This window comes from Grammomys surdaster, unplaced genomic scaffold (assembly GCF_004785775.1).
Source record: "Grammomys surdaster isolate TR1022 unplaced genomic scaffold, NIH_TR_1.0 273, whole genome shotgun sequence".
In the NCBI taxonomy this organism is placed as follows: Eukaryota; Metazoa; Chordata; class Mammalia; order Rodentia; family Muridae; genus Grammomys; species Grammomys surdaster.
In genome coordinates this window covers 1,362,846-1,382,921 of record NW_021604714.1, presented here as the reverse complement: position 1 = coordinate 1,382,921, position 20,076 = coordinate 1,362,846, and the positions used below count along the sequence as shown (strand labels likewise).

The following is a 20,076-nucleotide window of genomic DNA, read 5'->3' as shown; positions in this document are numbered from 1 at the left end:
GGAGGTTAGCATGTTGCCAGGGGAGGAGAGCTGGGCAGAGGGAGCCTCAAGGTAGAAGGTCTGGGGTGTGCGGAAGGCTCTAGAAGGAAAGGAGGCCAGTTTGGAAGGAAAACAGATGCCCGCATTCCCACCACTCTCTGCCCACCCTCCCTACCCCCCACCATAAGAAGTTTAAGTACCAACTCACCTGCACCACCGTTCACTAAAACTGAATTGGTTTCTGGGGTCAGCTTTGCTGACAACTTGTTTTATTTTGGGGTCGGGGGGGAACACTGTGAGACAGACATTTTTGACCTCACTCTGTAGCCCAGGCTGGCCTTAAACCATGGCATCCCCTTCTGCCTCCGTTTGGATGCCAGGAGCACAGGTGTGTGCCACCATACTCAGCTTGGGTAGTGTTGTATTGAGACTTAAGACTTGTCCATATTGGCCGGCCGCCGAACGCTGGAGTTGCTTGTGGCCACCCTGCACCCAGGGCAAGAGGATGCCACCCAAGTGCATAACTAAGAGAAGATCACTCCCAGAAGATGCCATCCCCAAAAGCAAGAAGGTGAAAGTCTCACACAGGTCCCACGACACAGAACCAGGCTTGGTGCTGACACTGGGCCAAGGTGACATGGGCCAGCTGGGGCAGGGTGAGAGTGTGCTGGAGAGGAAGAAGCCGGCCTTGGTACCCCTTCTACAGGATGTTGTGCAGGCTGAGGCTGGGGGTGTGCATACCGTGTGTCTGAGCCAAAGTGGTCAGGTCTACTCCTTCGGCTATAATGATGAGGGTGCCCTGGGAAGGGACGCTTCAGTCGAGGGCTCAGAGTTAGTCCCTGGGAACGTGGACCTGCAAGAGAAAGTGGTGCAAGTATCAGTGGGGGGCCACTCACTCAGCAGCCCTCAGTGAAGACGGCCATGTCTTCCTCTGGGGCTCTTCCTGGGACAATGATGGTGTGATCGGGTTGTTGGAACCTATGAAGAACAGCATGGCGCCTGTCCAAGTGCAGCTGGACACACTGGTGGTAAAGGTAGCCATGGGGAACAACCATTTGGTGATGCTTGCAGCTGATGGAGACCTCTACACCTTGGGTTGTGGGGAGCAAGATCAACTGGGCTGTGTACCTCAATTATTTGGCAACCGAGGTGGCCATGGGGGCCTTGAGCAACTCCAGGTCCCCAGACATGTGCTGCTGAAATCCAGGGGGACCCGGGGGCCATGTGAGATTCCAGGATGCCTTCTGTGGTGCCTATTTCACTTTTGCCATCTCCCGTGAGGGCCGTGTGTATGGTTTTGGCCTCTCCAACTATCACCAGCTTGGAACTCCAGGTACCGGATCTTGCTTCATTCCTCAAAACTTGACATCCTTCAAGGAATTCCGCCAAGTCCTGGGTGGGCTTCTCTGGTGGCCAGCATCATATAGTCTTCATGGATTCAGAAAGAAAAGCATACAGCCTGAATCAGGCTGAGTACGGGTGGCTGGGCCTTGGGGACGGTGCTATGGAGAAGAGCATACCCACCCTCATTTCCCGGCTGCTGATGGTCTCCTCAGTGGCCTGTGGGGCTGTGTCCAAGGATGGTCATGTCTTTGCCTGGAGCATGGGCACCGGGCAGGATGAAGATGCCTGGGCATGATGGAAATGACTGGCAAACAGCTGGAGAGCTGGGTGATGTTAACTGTGTCCAGTGGGGGCCAGCACACAGTCTTACTTGTTAAGGACAAGGCTCAGAGCTGTTGAACTCTTTGTGGGCCTGGCTTCTGGCCCCAACCCAGCTTCACAGAACAGGAAAACAGCCAGCTACAGATTCCAGAAGGCCCCTCTCCAATCCTGAGCAGATACGAATATGATCTCCCGTCTTTTCCCATCACCACAGCAGAATCCTTTCTCTTCTGTTTCGTCCTCTTTCTAGAATCATCCTGGTACTTGTAGGATGTGGGGGGATGGGAAGAGGATCTCAGAAGGATCTTGGCTTACCAGAGGCTTACTTTGTTAGACCTTTCCTCCCTTCCATCCCCTGCCTCCTGTGGTCCTAGCTGGCACTGGTTCATCACCTCCAAAACCCAAAAAAACGGTAGCTTAAAACTACACGCAACATCCAGCCCTGGGGTTTTGGTGTCCACACTCTGAAAAGTTGGGATTCCATGAAGCCCTGCTTCCCATGAGCCTTTCTTTCTGTTCCTAACAGTAGTTTCCAAGGACACAGATGGTTTGTATAGTCATCGGATCCAGTTGTCATGGACCCATGCCTGGGGAGATCTGGACAAAGGCCTTACAAGGCTCTGGTTTACCTAAGCCAAATATTGGATTCTAAACAGGTGTCCCTGGGCAAAAACACTGAACCACGTGAAAAAAAATCAACTACCCTCCCCAAAGCACAAAGCACCCCAGTGTCCCTTGGGTGTCACCTGTCTGTTCCCCATCAGTTGGCCTTTCTGCCATAGAGGACTGGATATCCATACTGGGTTCGGCTGTGCAGTCAAGGTATTGGGGAAGGGGTGGGGGGGTTGTTTTATAATGGTGCTGAAGGAGGAGTGGAGGGAAAAGTGTGGAGGGGCAGAGGCTGGTCCTAAGAAAAGTAGCAGTGGCTGAGAAAATAGTTTTGATTTTTTTTAATTGCATACAATTTTGGAGGGGAGATTAAAATCTTGTAAAACTTTGAATTAATTTAGAGTTTTATAAAAAAAATAAAATTGTCCATGTTTATGGGATGCAGTGGAACTAGTTTTTGGTTTGGGGTTGTATCTTAGAGCTTCTATTCCTGCACATACATCATTACCAAGAAGCAAGTTGGGGAGGAAAGGATTTATTCAGCTTACACTTCCACATTGCTGTTCATCACCAAAGGAAGTCAGGACTGGAACTCAAGCAGGTCAGGAAGCAGGAGCTGATGCAGAGGCCACGGAGGGATGTTACTTACTGGCTTGCTTCCCCTGGCTTGCTCAGCTTCCTTTCTTATAGAAACCAGGACCATCAGCCCAGGGATGGTAACACCCACAAGGGGTTCTCCCACCCTTGATCACTAATTAAGAAAATGCCTTACAGCTGGATCTCATGGTGGCATTTCCTCAAGGGAGGCTCCTTTCTCTGTGCTAACTCCAGCTTGTGTCAAGTTGACACACAAAACCAACCAGCATGGTGTCTTATTTAGGATTTCTGTTGCTGCAACAAAACACCATGACCAAAAAGCAAGTTGGGGAGGAAAGGGTTAATTTGGCTTTGTTCACTACTGAAGGAAGTCAGGATAGAATCTCAGCAAGGTAGGAACCCAGAGGCAGGAGCTGACACAGAGGTCATGAAGGGACGCTGTTTACTGGCTTGTTCCTCGTGGCTTGCTCAGCCTGCTTTTTTATAAAACCCAGGACCACCAGCCCAGGGATGGCTCCACCCACGGACCTCTCATGGAGGCATTTCCTCAACTGAGGTTCCTTCCTCTCTGTTGACTCTAACTTGTGTCAAGTTGACACATAAAACCAGCCAGTACACTTGCTTTTTGTTTGTTTGTTATTGTTGGTGGTAGTGATATTTTTATGGTTTTATTTTTGTTTATTTGCTGCTTTTTTTTTTTTTGGTGGAGGGCATTATTGGAACTTGAACCTAAGGACATATTTCTTAGCTACTGTGACTACCCCTTTTGTGAACACTGGAATTCTGAATGGGATGGCTGGACTGGCTAGATTTTGGAGTCGGGAAGCCATTGAAAGTTGAAGCGGATAGGGACAGTCTGATGACTGGGTGAGAAGAGACGACTTACAGACCAATGTGTGAGTCAGAGCTTAAGACCAATGTGTCAGTGAGACAGAGAGAACAGAAGAGCCTAGAACTGATGTCAGTGAGACAGAGAGAACGGAAGGGCCTAGAACCGACAGACCTTCCTGGTGTGTTTTCCCACTGTTATCAGAGGGTATAAAGTCCTGACTTTAGAGATGGAAGAAGAGGCTGGGAACTATGGTCATGTGTGTGTGTGGGGGGGTATGGGGTGAGAGATAGAAACTGGGAGAGGTAGGGAAACACTTCTTCCCCAGAGGGAAGCCCTGGGGCATCTCTACTTCCATCCAGAGAGACTCCTGGGGACATCTGGCTTCTAGAACTGTAAGATTCTAGCTGTGTATCTTGTAAAGCCAAGAAGCCTGTGACTGGTCATTAAGGCAGTGGCAGAAAACGTAGCTAGCAGCAGACCCAGGGCCCCTTATCCTCTGGCCACATTGCTTAGGCCCAAGAGACTTGGTGGCTTCCTGTAAACAACACTTTCGAGAGTCCACTGTGGTCTCTCCACAATATTCCAGTCCCAAGGGGCTTCCTGGTTTTGGAGCTTAGTCTCCACAGACAAGGCCCAGCTGCCTTCCCTTGACAGCGGGCTTGATCCTTCCTGGAGCTCCTTTTCCCCCAACCCACTTCAGTGTGGCTTGCCTCCAACACCTGTTGCCAGCAACAAAAGAACGTAGCTTCAGTGCCCACACTCTGAGAGGCCAAACTTGTGTGGCAGCACAGATCTCGAGGCTAGATAGTCAGGCATGTCCCTGGGTACTTCTGGAAGGGAAGGCTGACTTCTCCTTCCATCCCCAGCAGAATGCACAATTAGGCACCAAGGCACCTGTCACAGCGAGTTTGTTGTGTGTCTTCGGACATCCCTGAAATGGCTGTGTGGATTTTGAGGACTCCTTACCTATGTAAAGTTTCCTGTGAGTGGCTTTCCACTCTCCTGTCCTTAGTTACCTTCCTATTGCTGGGAAGAGACACTGTGGCCAAGGCTACTGATAAAAGGAGGTATTTAACTGGGGCTCACAGTACCAGAGGGTTGGAGTCCGTGACCATCTTGTCAGGCAAGCATAGCGCTGGAGCGGTAGCTGAGAGCTCACAAGCACAGGCAGGGAGAGCTAACTGGGAGTGACGTGGGCTTTTTACACCTTAAGGCCCACCCCTACTGACACACCTCCCCTAGCAAGGCCACACCCCTATTCCTTTCCAAATGTTTCCACCAACTGGAGACCAAGTATTCAAACACATAAGCCTATGGGGCCATTCTCATTCAAACCACCACACTGTTCCAGGACTTTTCTCCAAATCTGGGGACACTTGATGACCCCCTGGGCAGGAAGAGCCTGGACTAGGTTGAGCATTGAGTCCAGGAGTGTGGAAAGCCTACCTTCATGGTGGACCATTATGGGATGAAACACAAGGACCTCAATCACACCCTGTCATTTGTTTTTCTTCTTTCCTGTTTCAACACGTCCTCTGTCCTTGGTTCCTGAAAATACTACTCTCTACCCCAGCTCTTACACCCCATTCTCATCTGAGGCTCTGCATCCAGAAAAGCCCAAACCAAGGTCCTCAGGAGTGACAGCAACCCAAATCTTGGTAGTAAGTAGCAGGAGAGAAGAGAAACAGCTCTGACCTCAAACAAAGCCACTCCCAGTCAAGGTGAGGGCGGGGACCAGTTCAGATCACACAAGAGCAGAGACAGCAATGGTAAATGCAGCTATGAAACTTGCTTGGGTCCTAGACAGGGAGGCAGGGAGACACTTTGGGAAATGGGTTTAAAGACGTTTATTGGGGTGAACTGAAGGCACATAGGTGTCTACATTAGAGTTTCACTGCTGTGAGCAGACACCGTGACCAAGGCAACTCTTATAAGACAACATTTAACTGGGGCTGGCTTACAGGTTCAGAGGTTCAGTCCATTATCATCAAGGTGGGAACATGGCAGCATCCAGGCAGGCATGGTGCAGGAGGAGCTGAGAGTTCTACATCTTCATCTGAAGGCTGCTAGGAGAAGACTGGCTTCCAGGCAGCTAGGAGGAGGGTCTTAAAGCCCACACTCACAGTGACACACTTCCTCCAACAAGGCCACACCTTCTAATAATGCCACTCCCTGGGCCAAGCATATTCAAACCATCACAATAGGTCATATCAAAGGAACAGAGGTAGCAGAATAAACTCCATTTTGTTCTTAAGACTCCATCCTAAGTTAACTTGCCCTTAGAGAGGCATGGCCCCCACCCTTGAAGTCTGAGAAAAATCACAAAATGTCCCTGACAGTTGCAAAAATAGACACATCAGCTGCAACTAGCTGATAACAACAGAGTGGGCTAAGAAAACATTAGTCTTTCCCAGGTCAAGGTGCTCCTTTTTTGATGTGTGCTCCCACCTTGTGGTTTAAACAGGTGCTGTAAACCATTAGCTTAAAGGCCAACATTCCTTTATCCTCTCATGTGATGCTAAGGCTTGGAACCCCTCCCCTCCCGCTTGCTGCTTTTTTTTTTTTATAAACCCCCTTCCCCTAGACCTCAGGACCACTCGCCTATCCTGTTGCATCAGGAAGGTTTGTGGCCCAGGCTCAAGCTTGATAAAGACTCTCCTGTGTTTGCATTGGAGTTGTGGTTTCTGGTGGTCTCTTTGGGGTTTTTGCAATCTGGGCACAACAATATGAACTTATTAAAAGAATACTGAAGAAAACAGGCCTAAAAACTAATTGGACACTCCAGACTACTTAAAAGTTGTAATTCCCCCACCTGACTCCATACAACAGTGGTTCTCAACCTGTGGGTCGTGACCCCTTTGGGATCGAATGATGCTGTGGGGGTTTGAACATGTTTGGCCCACGGGAAGTTGCACTATTAGGAGGTGTGGCCTTGTTGGAGGAAGTGTGTCACTGTGTAGGTGGGTTTGAGGGCTTCCATGCTTAAGTTTCACCCAGGAGAGCCTCCCCTGGCTACCTTCCAATAAAGACGTAGAACTTTCAGCTCCTCCAGCATCATGTCTGCCTGGATGCTACCCTGCTTCACGCCATGATAATGGACTGAACCTTGAAACTGTAAGTCAGCCCCAGTTAATTGTTTGCCTTTGTAAGAGTTGCCTTGGTCATGGTGTCTCTTCACAGCAATAGAAACACTAAGACAGACCCTTTCACAGGGTCACCTAAGACCACTGGAAAACACAAGAGTTTTACACTATGATTTATAACAGTAGCAAAATTATAGTTATGAAGTAGCAATGAAAATAACTTTATGGTCCGGGGTCACCACACCATAAGAGTCCCAGCAGTAAGGAAGCGGAGAACCACTGTTGTGGAGTGTCAGACTCCAAGCACTGTGAACCCTCATGTGCTCAAGCACGAATGACCCCTGAAGGAGGAGCTAAGGTGGGAGGAGTAAGGAGAGGAAGAGGAAAAGGAAGAAGAGGAGAGAGGCGAGGGAGAGACATAGAGATGTAGGAGGATGAAGAGCAACGCAGGTATGGAGAGCAGTCCCGGTTAACAACTTATACTTAGGTTAGCTAATTGAGAAACACCTCTAATTGTGTGGGCATATTGTTATTGAGCATTACCAAACATATAAAGCCTTTGACTAATCTTTATTTGTTATTTATTTATTTATTTTTTTTGGTTTTTCGAGACAGGGTTTCTCTGTGTAGCCCTGGCTGTCCTGGAACTCCCTCTGTAGACCAGGCTGGCCTCGAACTCAGAAATCCACCTGCCTCTGCCTCCCAAGTGCTGGGATTAAAGGCATGCGCCACCACTGCCCGGCTTGACTAATCTTTAAGCATTAGAGTCTCATTCCTACCGGGCCTGCGTGGATGGCGGGATGATCTGGGCACAGCCCAGCCTTGTGAAGACAGCATCTCCCACTGGCTGTCTCGTGGGTGGCAGGGCCGGTGTCTCTGGCTGCCTGAGCTGGTGGCTTGAGCGGACGGCCAGAGCTGAGCAGTGGTGGTACTGTCACCGCTTGCCGACAATTTAAATATCTATCGCAACAGACCTGCACCAACCCACCTTCTTCGACACTGTGAGTATGTGTCAAGGACTGAGGACTCCCCAGATCAGCTCCATTTTCTGCTGTTGTCTACTTGGCTGTCTGTCTGTCTGTCTGTTCACCTGTCTCTGGGTCTGACCAGTGTCCTGTGTTCCTGCTCTGGACTCCCTCATCTCTGAGCTGAATTCTGCAGCTTCCTTTTCAAACCTCGCTCCGTGTCTCCTGCTGCAGCTCTGCTCCCTCTCTACACTAGTACGGCCTTATCTTACTGTACAGACTCTCGAAAAACCTGCTTCGGAAGCCTCTGGACCTCTGACTTGTATTCACCCTGTAATCTGTGTGTGTGTGTGTGTGTGTGTGTGTGTGTGTGCCTGTCTGTACCTATGAGCATGTATGTGTATATCTGTGTGCCTGTGTGTGTCTCTGGGTGCATATGAGTATTATCTGTGGATACGTGTGTTTATGTGTATGTGTGTGTCAGTGTGTGCATCTGAGTGCATGTGTACCTGTGTGTGCCTCTGTGTGCATAAGTATCTGTGTACATGTATGTGCATGTGCATATGTGTGTGTCCATGTGTGTATATGTGAGTGTACCTGTGTGTGCCTCTGTATCCATATAAGTATTATGTATGCATTATGTATGTATGCATGTATGTATGTATGCATGTATGTATGTGTGTGCACACATGCATATGAACATGTGTGAGTTTGTGAGTGTATGTATGTAGATATATTTACTATGTGCTGTGTGCTGAGAGTTATTATTAGTGATTAAAAGACAGGAAAGGACGTTGCTTTCATCAGTTTGCCCGGGTAGCTGGATGACAAATTGCCATCGCAGAAACCACTAAACGCTGCTCATATGTTCTTGCAGGCTTCTGTGTGTGCATGTGCGCGTGCGCAAGTCAACAATTGTATGGCTCCCCTTTCTAGTTTTTTATTTTTAATTTTTGTTTTAAAAATCCATGTGAATACAAAGAACATTCAGACAGGAGTCTAACATACCTGTCTCCTGTGACCCCGAGAGGCTTCATCCAGCAGGAAAGCAGATGCAGAGACCCACAGCCAAACATTAGGCGGAACTCACCGAGTCTTGTGGAAGAGTCGGGGGACAGAAGCAAGCAAGCCTGGGGGGGAAAGGATGCCACAAGAAGACCTACAAAGTCAACTAACCTGGGCGGAGGGCGGGTGGCTCACAGAGACTGAGCCACCAGCCCGGGAGCACGCAGGGGCTGGACCTAGGTCCCCTACACATTTGTAGCAGGTGTGCAGCTTGGTCTTCATGTGGGACCCTGACAACAGGAGTGAAAGCTGTCTCTGACTCTGTCACCTGCCGTTGGATCCTCTTCCCCTAGCTGGACTGCACGGGTGGGCCTCCGTGGGAGATGTGATTAGTCCTAATCTGACTGGATGTCCCGGGGGAGGGGGGCAGTACCCAAAGGGGGCCTCCTGATTTTAGGGGGAGGAACGAGGGGGAGGAATTTGTAAGGATGGGACTGGGAGGAGATGGGGGCAATCGAGATGTAAAGTGAGTGAATAAATAATAATAAAAGATTCATGTGGGCGTTTTTTCTGCATGTTTGTGCCTCACACGCATACAGTACCCAAGGGGGCCAGAAGAGGGGTTGTATCCCCTGCAACTAGAGTTACAGATGGTTGTGAGCTGCCGTGTGACTTCTGAGAGACAAACTGGGGTCTTCTGTGTTCTCAACCACAAAGCCTTCTCCAGCCCAGCTTTTCTTTTTTCTATCTTTTTTCCTCCTTTCCTTTGTTTTTAAATTTTGTTTGTTTGTTTGTGTTTATTTGTGACTATAAGTACTCCCTGATCTCCTCCGGTCAGTGTTTTTTTGTTTGTTTTGTTTTGTTGTTGTTTTTTGTTTTTTGTTTTGTTTTGTTTTTTGAGACAATTCCATCAGGCTCAGCCAATTGGAGAATGGTCTGCCTTGTCCATCCTGTGAGTGGCCTCACAGCTGGCAGAGATTTAAAACTGGATATTAAACTTGCCTCTGCCTCTGTCAGCCTTGGTCACCTTCATCTGGACGGATGCATGGTCCTTGACACCAATGATGTGGTTGCTAAGAGCATCTCCACAGCACGGACAGATGCTCACGGACTCACCAGGTGTCTCCAGGCATGCTCACTCCAGGTCCAGTGTGAGGGCAGAAGGCTATTTATTTCTGTTTAATTATATGTAGATGTGTGTTGGCGAGACTGTGGGTTTGTGCCTGTGGGTGCAGTGCTCATGGCGACCAGAAGACAGTGCTGGCTCTCTTAGAGTTAGGTGTTTGTGAAGTCCCAGTGTGAGTTCTGAGAACCAAACTTGGATCCTCTGTAAGAGAGTCAGGTCCTTAACTGCCGAGCCACTTCTCTAGTTTATCTCTCCTCCCTCCCTCCCTCTCTCCCTCCCTCCCTCCCTCCCTCCCTCCCTCCCTCCCTCCATCCCTCCTTCCATCCATCCCTTTTCTTCTTCTCCAGATACATTTTCACTATCTTCCTGCCTGGCCTCAAGCTAAGTAGTTGAGGATGACTGAACTTCTGGTCCTCTTGCCTTTGGTTCCCAACTAGGATCACAGGTGCACACCACCATGCCCAGCCTGAAGGGGCAGCCAGGGTGGCATCAGACTCCGGGTCCTCCTGCTGCATCCTGTTCAGCCCATTGACTACCACAATGGGATATTGCAACTGGCATTGTTTGTTTGTGTGTTTGTTTGTGACAGGGTTTCACCCTGTAGTCTACATTCATTTCAAACTCACGGTGATCCTCCTGCCTTAGCTTCTCAAATGCTGGCATCACAGGCATGCACCACCACGCCCATTCAAGTTACAAGGAAGTAGAAAGGGGCAGGAGAGACCTGTGCAAAGCTACTACCCCAGGGAGCCTGAAGTTATACAAAGCTGTTACAGGTACATCTTCCAGATGCTGATCACAGGAACTCAAACCTTGTTACACCCATGAGTGAACACATTGTGTTTCTTCTATTGTTCTTTCTTTCTTTTCTTTTTTTTGACACGGGGTCTCACTATGTTGCTCTGGGTGTCCTGGAACTCACCTTGAAGACCAGGCTAACCTCAAACTCACAGAGACCTGCCTGCCTCTCTCCCTTCTGTCTCCTAAATGCTGGGATTAAAGGTGTGGTCATCACACCTGGCTGCTTTCTTTCCCAGACCTCACTTGTGTGTGATGCTGCTGTTTGTCTCCTTAAGGTCTCTGTTGCTGTGATAAACACTACAACCCCAAACAACATTTCTTTTTTATTTTATTTTAATTTTTATTTTTTTATTGGATGTTTTATTTACATTTCATATGTTGTCTCCTTACCCCATCCCCCACCCACCCAGGAACCCCCCTATCCCCTCACCCCTCCTCCTTCTTCTCTGCGGATGTAACCCCTACCTACCCCCCCCACTCCCACCTCCCCACCCTCAAATTCCCACCCCCTGGGGCGTCCAGCCTTCATGAGGTCAAGGATCTCTTCTTCCACCTATGCCCAGCAGGGCCTTCCACTCTTACATATACAGCTGAAGCCCTGGATCCCTCCCTAAGTGCTCCCAGGCTGGCGGTTTAGACCCTCCCAAACAACATTTCTAGGCAACAGCCCATCACTGAAGGAAGTTGGGGCAGGAACTCAAGCAGGACAGAAACCTGGAGCCAGGAACGGAGAAGCCATGGAGGGGTGCTGCTCACTGGCTTGCTCCTCATGGCTTTCTTAGTCTGCTTTCTTACGGAACCCAGGACCACCAGCCCAGGGCGGTACCAGCCACAGTCTACTAGGCCTTCCTCCACCAATCCAGAAAATGTACCAAAAGCCAATCTGGTGGGGGGCTTTTTCTCTCAATTGGGGTTCCCTCTTCCAAAGTGACTCTAGCATGTGTCAAGTTGACATGAAACTAGTCAGCACATAGTTGAAAACTTCTCTGAGTGGCTTTTTTTGTTGTTTTGTTTTGTTTTGTTTTTCAAGACAGAGTTTCTCTGTGTAGCCCTGGCTGTCTGGAACTCACTCTGTAGACCAGGCTAGTCTCGAACTCAAAAATCCACCTGCCTCGGCCTCTCAAGTGCTGGGATTAAAGGCGTGTGCCACCACCGCCCGGCCGGCTTGTTACATTTTAAGACACAGTCTTAGCAGGAGACTCGGTGGGCTCAAAGGGAGCTTCTGGGACCCCAGCCCTTCCAAGGCAAGCCATGGTGGTTCCCTCACCTGGGTTGATGATAATCCTGGCTGCTGTGGGAAGGAAAGTTCATTCCCCTCTCAGACAGCTTTTGAAAAAACAGCAGCTTATTCTGCTTTCCAGGATGTTTTAAAAACCAGAATCCTTACAAATGGAAAGCACAGATTGTGTGTCCAGATGGTCTCTGAGAACAGGCTCAGGGAGCACAAGCTTCAGAAGAGGGCGGAGCCTAGAAGAGGGCGGAGCCTAGAAGAGGGTGGAGCCTAGAAGAGGGCGGAGCCTAGAAGAGAGTGGTTATATGGACTGTGTCTGGATCTGTGATTCTCAACCTTCCTAATGCTGCAACCCTTTATGCTGTGGTGATCCCTTAACTAGAAAATTATTTTCATTGCTGCTTCATAGCTATAATTTTGCTACTGTTATAAATTTTAATGTAAATATCTGATATATAGGATATTGGATGTATGACCCCTATGAAAGTGTCAATCAACCTCTCCCCACCCTGAGGGGTCACAACTCATAGGTTGAGAACCTCTGGCTCTGGAGCACCATGCAGAAGAGAACGTGCCACCAATACATGGTAGAAGATGTGTTTGTGGAGATGCTTCTTTCCCCTCCTGACCTTGGCCAAGGCTTTTGGGTGTTCTTGTTTTGTTTTGTTTTGTTTTGTTTTTGAAATGGAGTTTCACTATGTCACCCTGGCTATCTTGGAACTCCCTATATAGACCAGGCTGGGCTGGGACACATGGAGATCCACCTGCCTCTGTTTCCTGTGTGCTTGGATTAAAAGCATGTGCCACCATGCCACTGGCCAACCCATAGTCATTTTTCCTCATCCTAGCCACCAGTTCTGACAGCCCTATAATTTGAAAGCCTGACAACCCCTATACTATAATCCTTAGTAGACAAATACATGTCCATTTAAGGGACCAAGGGTTCAGGGCCCACTGGAACCAACTCAAGATCTGAACACCGGCCTCCAGTGGCAGGATTCCTAGTGGGTCAGCTACAGAGGCACGTGGACATCTGTCATTTTCCTCTCAGTTCTTGTCAGGAAGGTCAAATGTGAGGCATAGGAGGGGCCTGCCTGTGCCTGGGCTACGTCTGAGCATGGCTATAGAATCTTTCAACTGTTCTAGTGGTATGTGGCCTGTTACCATGGCCTCTTCCACCACAGCTAAGGAAGAAGGCATTCTTCCACCATTTATAATGAAGACAGGCTCTGGAAATACAATCACAGTCAGCAGGGCAGTATGCTCCTCCCTAATTCCACAGGAACATTCTGGAAACCATGGTCCCTTGGCTTGATTTTTCTTCCAATAATCTCTTTGGGTGCTACTCATACTGACTTTGGGGGGAGCCTTGGGGCACACTGTGGTCTGTGGGACGGCAATGATGTCCTATTGACTAAGTTTGTCATTGGACAAACTTAGTCAAACATTGGTCTGGCTGGCCGAGCCTCTGTGACTACGGCTTGACAGTAGAGGTGGCAGAACTGTGAGGGACCCTGAGAGTTATCAGGAAAGAATTTCAGTGTTGCCTGAGGAACGAAGGAACAAAGCAAGAGCAACTTGGCAAGAAAGTTTCCTTCCTTCTGTGCATGACCAAGACGGCCTTGTCTCTTCTCCCTAACGGTAGTCCTGACTACTCTGATCCCATTGGTGGGAGCTGAACTTCACAGTCTGCAATTGGCTAATTGGTGCAAAGAAGAAGAAGGTGGTTGGGGAAAAACAGCACTTGTGGGGCTAACTACCTCCACCCCAACTTTTTACTGATTCTCTGTGAGTTTTGTATCATGCACCCCAGCCCCCATCTCCCTCATATCCTTGTAACATCCCCAATAGAAAAAAAAACATAGAAAATGTCTTATGGAAGCTGTAGTGTGTCACCGTGTGTCCCATAGTATACACCTCTGTCCACACATCTTCACTTGCAAATGAATCATTGGTCTGGTTCGAGGTCTCTGGCTTCTGTGACACCATCAACATTGGATCCTCACTGGGGCCCTCCCAGTTATCCTGTTGTTGCCCCGTGACCTGGAGATGCTGCAGCTTTAGGTTAATAGCAGCCCCTTCCTGCTCCTATGGTTCACAGACGCTGTAGATGCTGGGATGGGTCAACTCAAAGCCCTGGATCTGGGCCTGGATGGTAGTTAGCCAGCCAGCTCTCGCACCTCCAGGGCGAGCTCTCCAGTGCTGCCCCAGCTAGCTCACCCAGTACCACTGATACAGCGGGGCAGGGCCAGCCCTCCTACTCTCATGCCCTTGCTGACCCACACCCGTGCCACCAGAGCCAGCTCATTGTGCTGCCTACTCGAGTGTGGGGCCCACTCTCCCGAGTGCTGCAGCCAGTAATGGCCTGGGTGAGCTCTCCCGACTACCACAGGTGGCAAGAGCATATGGGGGAGAGCATCACCTCCTCGCCTACACTACCTCACTGCAGACAAGTGGCAGAGCCAGCTACCCCTCGCTCCCATGCTTGCCCTCAGTGCCTGCTCACCTGCACCCTCTCCACCAGGGCCAGCTTTACTGTGCTGCCTGGGTAAGGTACAGGGCCTGCTCTCCCAAGCAATGCTGCAGCCAGTGAGCAGCAGGGCCAGTCTGGCACAGCCCATGGACATCTTCATGGACTCACGTAACTGCCCAGACCAGGGACCTCTGCATGGTCTCTAGAGGTAATATGAGTCACAACATGAACACCTGTCGGCTCCTTGCTGGCAGGTCCAGGGTTGAGGAGAGCAGTCCCGGGTTTCTCCGGGGCTGAGGTAAATGGTGAGTGTCAACGGCCCAAAAGAAACGCACCAGGCCGGGAGTCTTGTCGAAGCAGAAACTCAACTTTATTGTATCAGCCTCTCACTTATATAAACTCAGAGCATAGGGAAGGGGGTTTTGGTGGGGTGAGGTGACATAGGAGGCGGAGAAGGGTGACAGAGGGTATGGGGTGACTGACAGGGCCAATGGCAGGGCAGAGGCAGGGCCAAACAGGTCTTATTGAGTCACCCTAGTACAGAAGTGACTGAGATAGGTCTCAAAACTTGAGCCAGGCTTAGGCTCTCCCACAAGGCCACAGAAACTTGAGCCAGGCTTGGATTTGTCCTCAAGGCCCAAACCAGGGCCAAAATGGGGCCTAAAAGACACCAACCCCTGCTGCTGCATGGCCACAGAGTCAGACATGATCCTCAGTGACAGCATGGGCTTCACCATGGCCTCAGGTGGCAGGGCTGTCTACACAGCAGGCTATTCATCTCCATCCTCAAATTTCTAGTTCCATCTCTCTTCTTAATGCTCAAATGTTCCGTTTCTCTCCCATCTGTCCACTACATACTTGCACTTTGTAGTGGTCCCTACTGCAGGCAGGCCATATGGCTGGCAGGCCTCTGGGTGACCTCCTCTGCCCAAGCCCTGCAGCACGGCATAAGAGAGCTTCTAGGTGTCTACAGCCTGCCCTTCTGGCACACTGGCGGCCCACATAGTGTGGCAACAGGTGGATCTCTGTGTGTCTACAGCCTGCCCTTGCCATGTAGCATGGCAGCATGCAGGTCTCTGGATGTTTTCCTCCTCCCACGATGCATTGCATGGCAGCAGAGGGGCCTCTGTGTGTCTATGGCTTGCCCACACTGTGTGGCAGCAGGCCAGTCTTTAGTGGCTAAGTACCTCTGATAGAAAAAATATTTCACACAGAGTCTAATGTCCCTTCTGTATAGACAGAGGTACAGAGACAGACAGCAAAGGCACTCGTGAAGACACAGGTATCTGTCCCGCGCAACCTCCCGCCAGCAGGAAAGACGCAGCACACTCAGGATCCTTCTGCAGTATAAGCTTTAATGCATCTTGAGAGGGAGAGCATAAGCTTCACAAACGAGGAGGGACCCCAAGGGCCTAAAACCCTTCCCTTATATAGAGAGCTAAGCTCGCCTGGGACGTGGCAGTCTCTGATGGGCTCCTGTTGCCTCAGGCCACATGACGTGTTCCAACTGTCAGATTAATCAAGGCGGGAAAACCTTCCAGCGCATGCGCACAGACTTGTTAATGGCAATGATGTGATAAGGATAGCTTCCCACAGGTATCAACATTGGAGACAAGATCTTGGGCTGAGTTCCATGCAGGGAGCTAAATCTGGACTCTTTTGTTTGTTTGTTTGGTTGGTTTATATCAAGATAAGGTTTCTCTGTGTAGCCCTGGCTGGCCTGGAACTCACTCTATAGACCAGGCTGGCCTCGAACTCAGAGAACTATTTGCCTCTGCCTCCAGAATTCTGGGATTAAAGGCAGGCACCACCACCTCCCTGCCTGGAAGCCAGGGATAGTGAGGAGCCAAGCACTGGACCACGATCCATGTCGAGCCAGTCAGCACAGACACAGGAACTCTGCTCCAGAGTCAATGGCTACAAGGCAGAGCTGTTCCAGCCAGAATGAAGAGATCTCAGGCATCAGAATTGTCCCACCCATACCCAGGTGGCTATAAACCCCAAAATACTGCCCAAAGCAGCCCTCTAACTTAAAGGTGCAGACGCTGGGGCCAGGAATGGGGCACCCAGAGAGGATGTGCCTAGAAAGTGAGGGGACAAATGGGCTGTGGGGCTTTTCTCAGTTCCCTGTGGACTCCACAAGCTATGCAGGTTTCCTGAGGCCAATTAGAGAACTGTTCTTCTATTCAGGAATCAGCACATGCTGATTGATTCGCTCAAGATCCACTGTGGGCCCCTCCTTACTACCTGAGTCTACTACCTCACTAGCTCATGTCTGTGTCCGGATCTGACTTAGAGATGATTGTCCACTTCTAGCTCCCTGTGTGGGAGAAGGAGCTGATGCTTACTGTCACACAGATGTCAGGGCCAGGGCTGGGGCAGACTTCTGACTTCATAAGAGCATGCTTTACTGGAATGTCTGTCTTTTAAGTGCTTCTCAAGGCCCTCTAGGAAGTCAGGCATCTCTCTAATCAGGGAGACTGCAGCAGGGGACAATGAAGCCAAGGGGAGGCAGGCATGCTGTGACCAGCTATGGCTTACCTGGATCCCACGTAAGGACAGGCCTGCTCACAGGAAGTATTCCAGAAGCATCCAGAGAGGGTCGAAAAGATGCAAGCTTACTTGGAACACCTGAGCACACCAGGTGTTTGTGGAAGTTAGAGAGGCAGAGGTGCTCCCAGGCAGCCAGCCTGGTTCTTGATTTCAACCTGGAAACAGGAAGGTGTCTAGAGCTGCAGCCTTTATTCCTTCCTTGTCCTGGAAAATGTTAAACTGGAGGGGAGGTGGGGCAGAAGCTCCATTGCAAAGTGCTGGCTAGATTGTGCTCAAAGCTCTGGACTCAATACATTCCCAGCACAGCCTAAACTGGGTGTGGTGGTACACACTTGAAATCCTATCTCTTAGAAGGAGGAGGCAGGAGAATCTGAGGTTCACAATCACCCTGAGCTCCAGGAAACCTTGTCTCAAAGGTATACAAACAAGACTTCCTTCCTCAGCACCTCTCTCTTAAGCTTAGAGCTAAAAATATATATTAAAATTGCTTTTTTTTGGACAGTTTTCAAATTTGTTTCAAAACGTAGAACAGAAACAGGGGTCTGTTGTTTAAAAAACAAAAGATCCCAGCCATCTGATTTTACCAGTGAAGACTCGGAAGCCAGATGCTGAGGTGAAAACCTGCTAGCTCAGAGAGGCAGAGAGAGCACCCAGCTCACCTCCCTACTTCGACAATGTCCCAAAAGGAAAAACCCCTTCTTCTCCACACTGTCTTAAATACCCTCCAGCCCAGTGCCCCTCCTCTCTCTTATGTTCCCTCCTTGTCAGCTGGCTGCTTGCTCTGTCTCTTCACCCAGGGTTGACTTTATTTAGCTCTTGGGCTAAAGGTGTGTGCCAGGACTGAGCCACACCAATTCACACTCTTGAGGTTCACAATGTGATCAAATATCCCGCAACAGAGGCCAGTATGATGGCTTTTACTGGGTAAAAGAGCTTGTCACCAAGCCTTACGACATGAGGTGGATCCCCCTGATCCCTCCCCCACATTGTCTTCTGACCTCCACATGTCCCCAATAAATAAAATGTAACGACTTTTAAAAAGATCTTGTCATGAAAATCATTGAAACATACACAAAACTGGAGGGAGGGAGGAAGCTCCGGCTTGAAGGACAACGGCCATTCAAGGCTCTATGGAGTTCCCATTGGTCCCTGGTCAGAACTGACTGCTTTGTCAGGTTAGGTAACAGTGGTCCCTCTTCTCCAGCTGCCTGGCTCTGTCCAGTCCCAGGCCTTCTTTACCGATCTTGCAGACCATCTCAGAGTCCTGGGTTGCTTCCTATACCAAGTCCAACCGAGGTCCCCTCACTGGCCACCATGCAGCTGACACCCCTCTAGCCCTCTGTACCTAGAACAGCTTTTAGCACCATGTTCCAATTCGGATCTTTGAGAAGGAGGACATGCCTTATATAAAGATCTTTAACCCATATCTAATCTGGGTCAAGTCCTCTGCAGGAAGCCATATAAAGAAAGATACAGGAGAAGGAAGCCTTTGCTCTCTGGCTGTTTGCTCTCAATCTTTGCTAGCAATCCATTCCTTCATTGGAGCCTACTTCTTTGGGATACGGAAGACAAGCCAAGACTTCGAACTTTGTGGACTGAGCAAGCCAGTAAGTAGCACCCCTCTGCAAACTCTGTCTGTATCAGCTACTGCCCTGTTTGAGTTCCTGTCCTGACCTCTTTCCATGATGGACATCGTGGTATAGAAGTATAAGCCAAGTGAACCATTTCCTCTCCAACTTGTCTTGGTCATGTTTCATCACAGCAATAGCAAGCCTAACTAAGACAACCCCTGCCTCCCTCCTACCCACCCCTCCCCCATCTCCTGTCTCTTTGTAACTAAGCCTGTCCTTGAAGGCTTTATTTCCTGTGAACATCGAAAGGTTTGGAGAATCTTTAGGTTCACTTTTCCCAAGCAAAGGCTTAGATTATTTCTGGTTAAAAATATGCCCTTGGAAGCCGGGCCTGGTAGCACAGGCCTGTAGTTATAGCACTTTGGAGGTAGGAACAGGAAAGTTAGGAGTTCAAAGTTGTCCCAGTTACATAATGAGTTTGAGGTCATCCTGTGGCGGAACATGAGACCCTGTCTCAAAAGACCGGAAAAGGCAGAGATGGTTCTGTAGTTAAGAGTGTAGTTGAGTCACTTGAAGATGACTCAAGTTCATCTGCTTATGGCATGGACCAGCCCGTCCTGCTTGGAACTTTCAAAATATAAATAACATTTCTGGTTTGAAAAGGCAGTTGCCCTAGTTCCGGATTTCCTGCATTTTCCAAGTAAGCTCTTCCCTCTTCTTCTTCCTCATATCCAACCCAGCCCAGACTCTGATGATCCCATCTCTCCCCTTCCCCAAGGCCACCATCTCCTGCTCAAGGGACTCCTTGGTCCATAACTCCACTCACATGACCACTTCTGTACTCACAGCGACCTTGCCTGAGGCAGACAGCCATGTCCCTGTCCTACTGTCCATCCGTCCGAAGCTGCCTAAGAAGGATTCTGGATCTCTGCAGGCACACCACAACCACCCCTCCTCCCCCACTGCATCTCCTCTCCTGGTCCAGCTAACATCACACTTCAGCTTAGAGAGGTAGCCTTGAGTGCAACTTGTGTTTGCTGACCTTGTTTGGAAAAAGACTGGAGGAGGCTGGTTTCGAACTTTAACTATTCCATCTCCTCTTCCTAGGTCGGAGCATCTCAGGGGTACACCAATACACTGTACAGCTGTATGTGCTTCTCAGGATGAAACCCAGGACTTCGGGCATGGTAGGCAAGCACTCTACCCACTGAGCTACATTCTCAGTCCTGCATTTATTTATTTTTTTTTTGAGGGGCTGGACTCCGAACGAAGGATCTCCTGATGGTATGAGAGACGCAGAATGTTATATTAAGTGTGACCTCGGGCTTTGCTTTAGCCAGTGACTCAAGCTTCTGCATTCAGTGTACAGTGTGTTTTCTCATCTTCTACTCTTTTGATCTATTTTGAGAAGACTGTATTCTAGCACAGCTACTTACCCATGTAGGGTGTGGATCTAAATAAAGACGACCTGAACTCAGCCAGAAGCCTAGACTGTCCTGCTAGTCCCTGCCTGAAACAGAAGCCACCTGCAGCCAGAGAGCTGGAGATGAGGAAGGCCAACATCTGTCCTCTTAAGTGTGAAGGTT

General features: G+C 49.5%; 1 pseudogene; it reads left to right on the top strand.

Moving 5' to 3' along the window:
• Positions 1 to 484: 484 nt before the first annotated feature.
• On the top strand, positions 485 to 1,722 carry LOC114628892 (annotated as a pseudogene).
• The last annotated feature ends 18,354 nt before the right edge of the window (positions 1,723 to 20,076 follow it).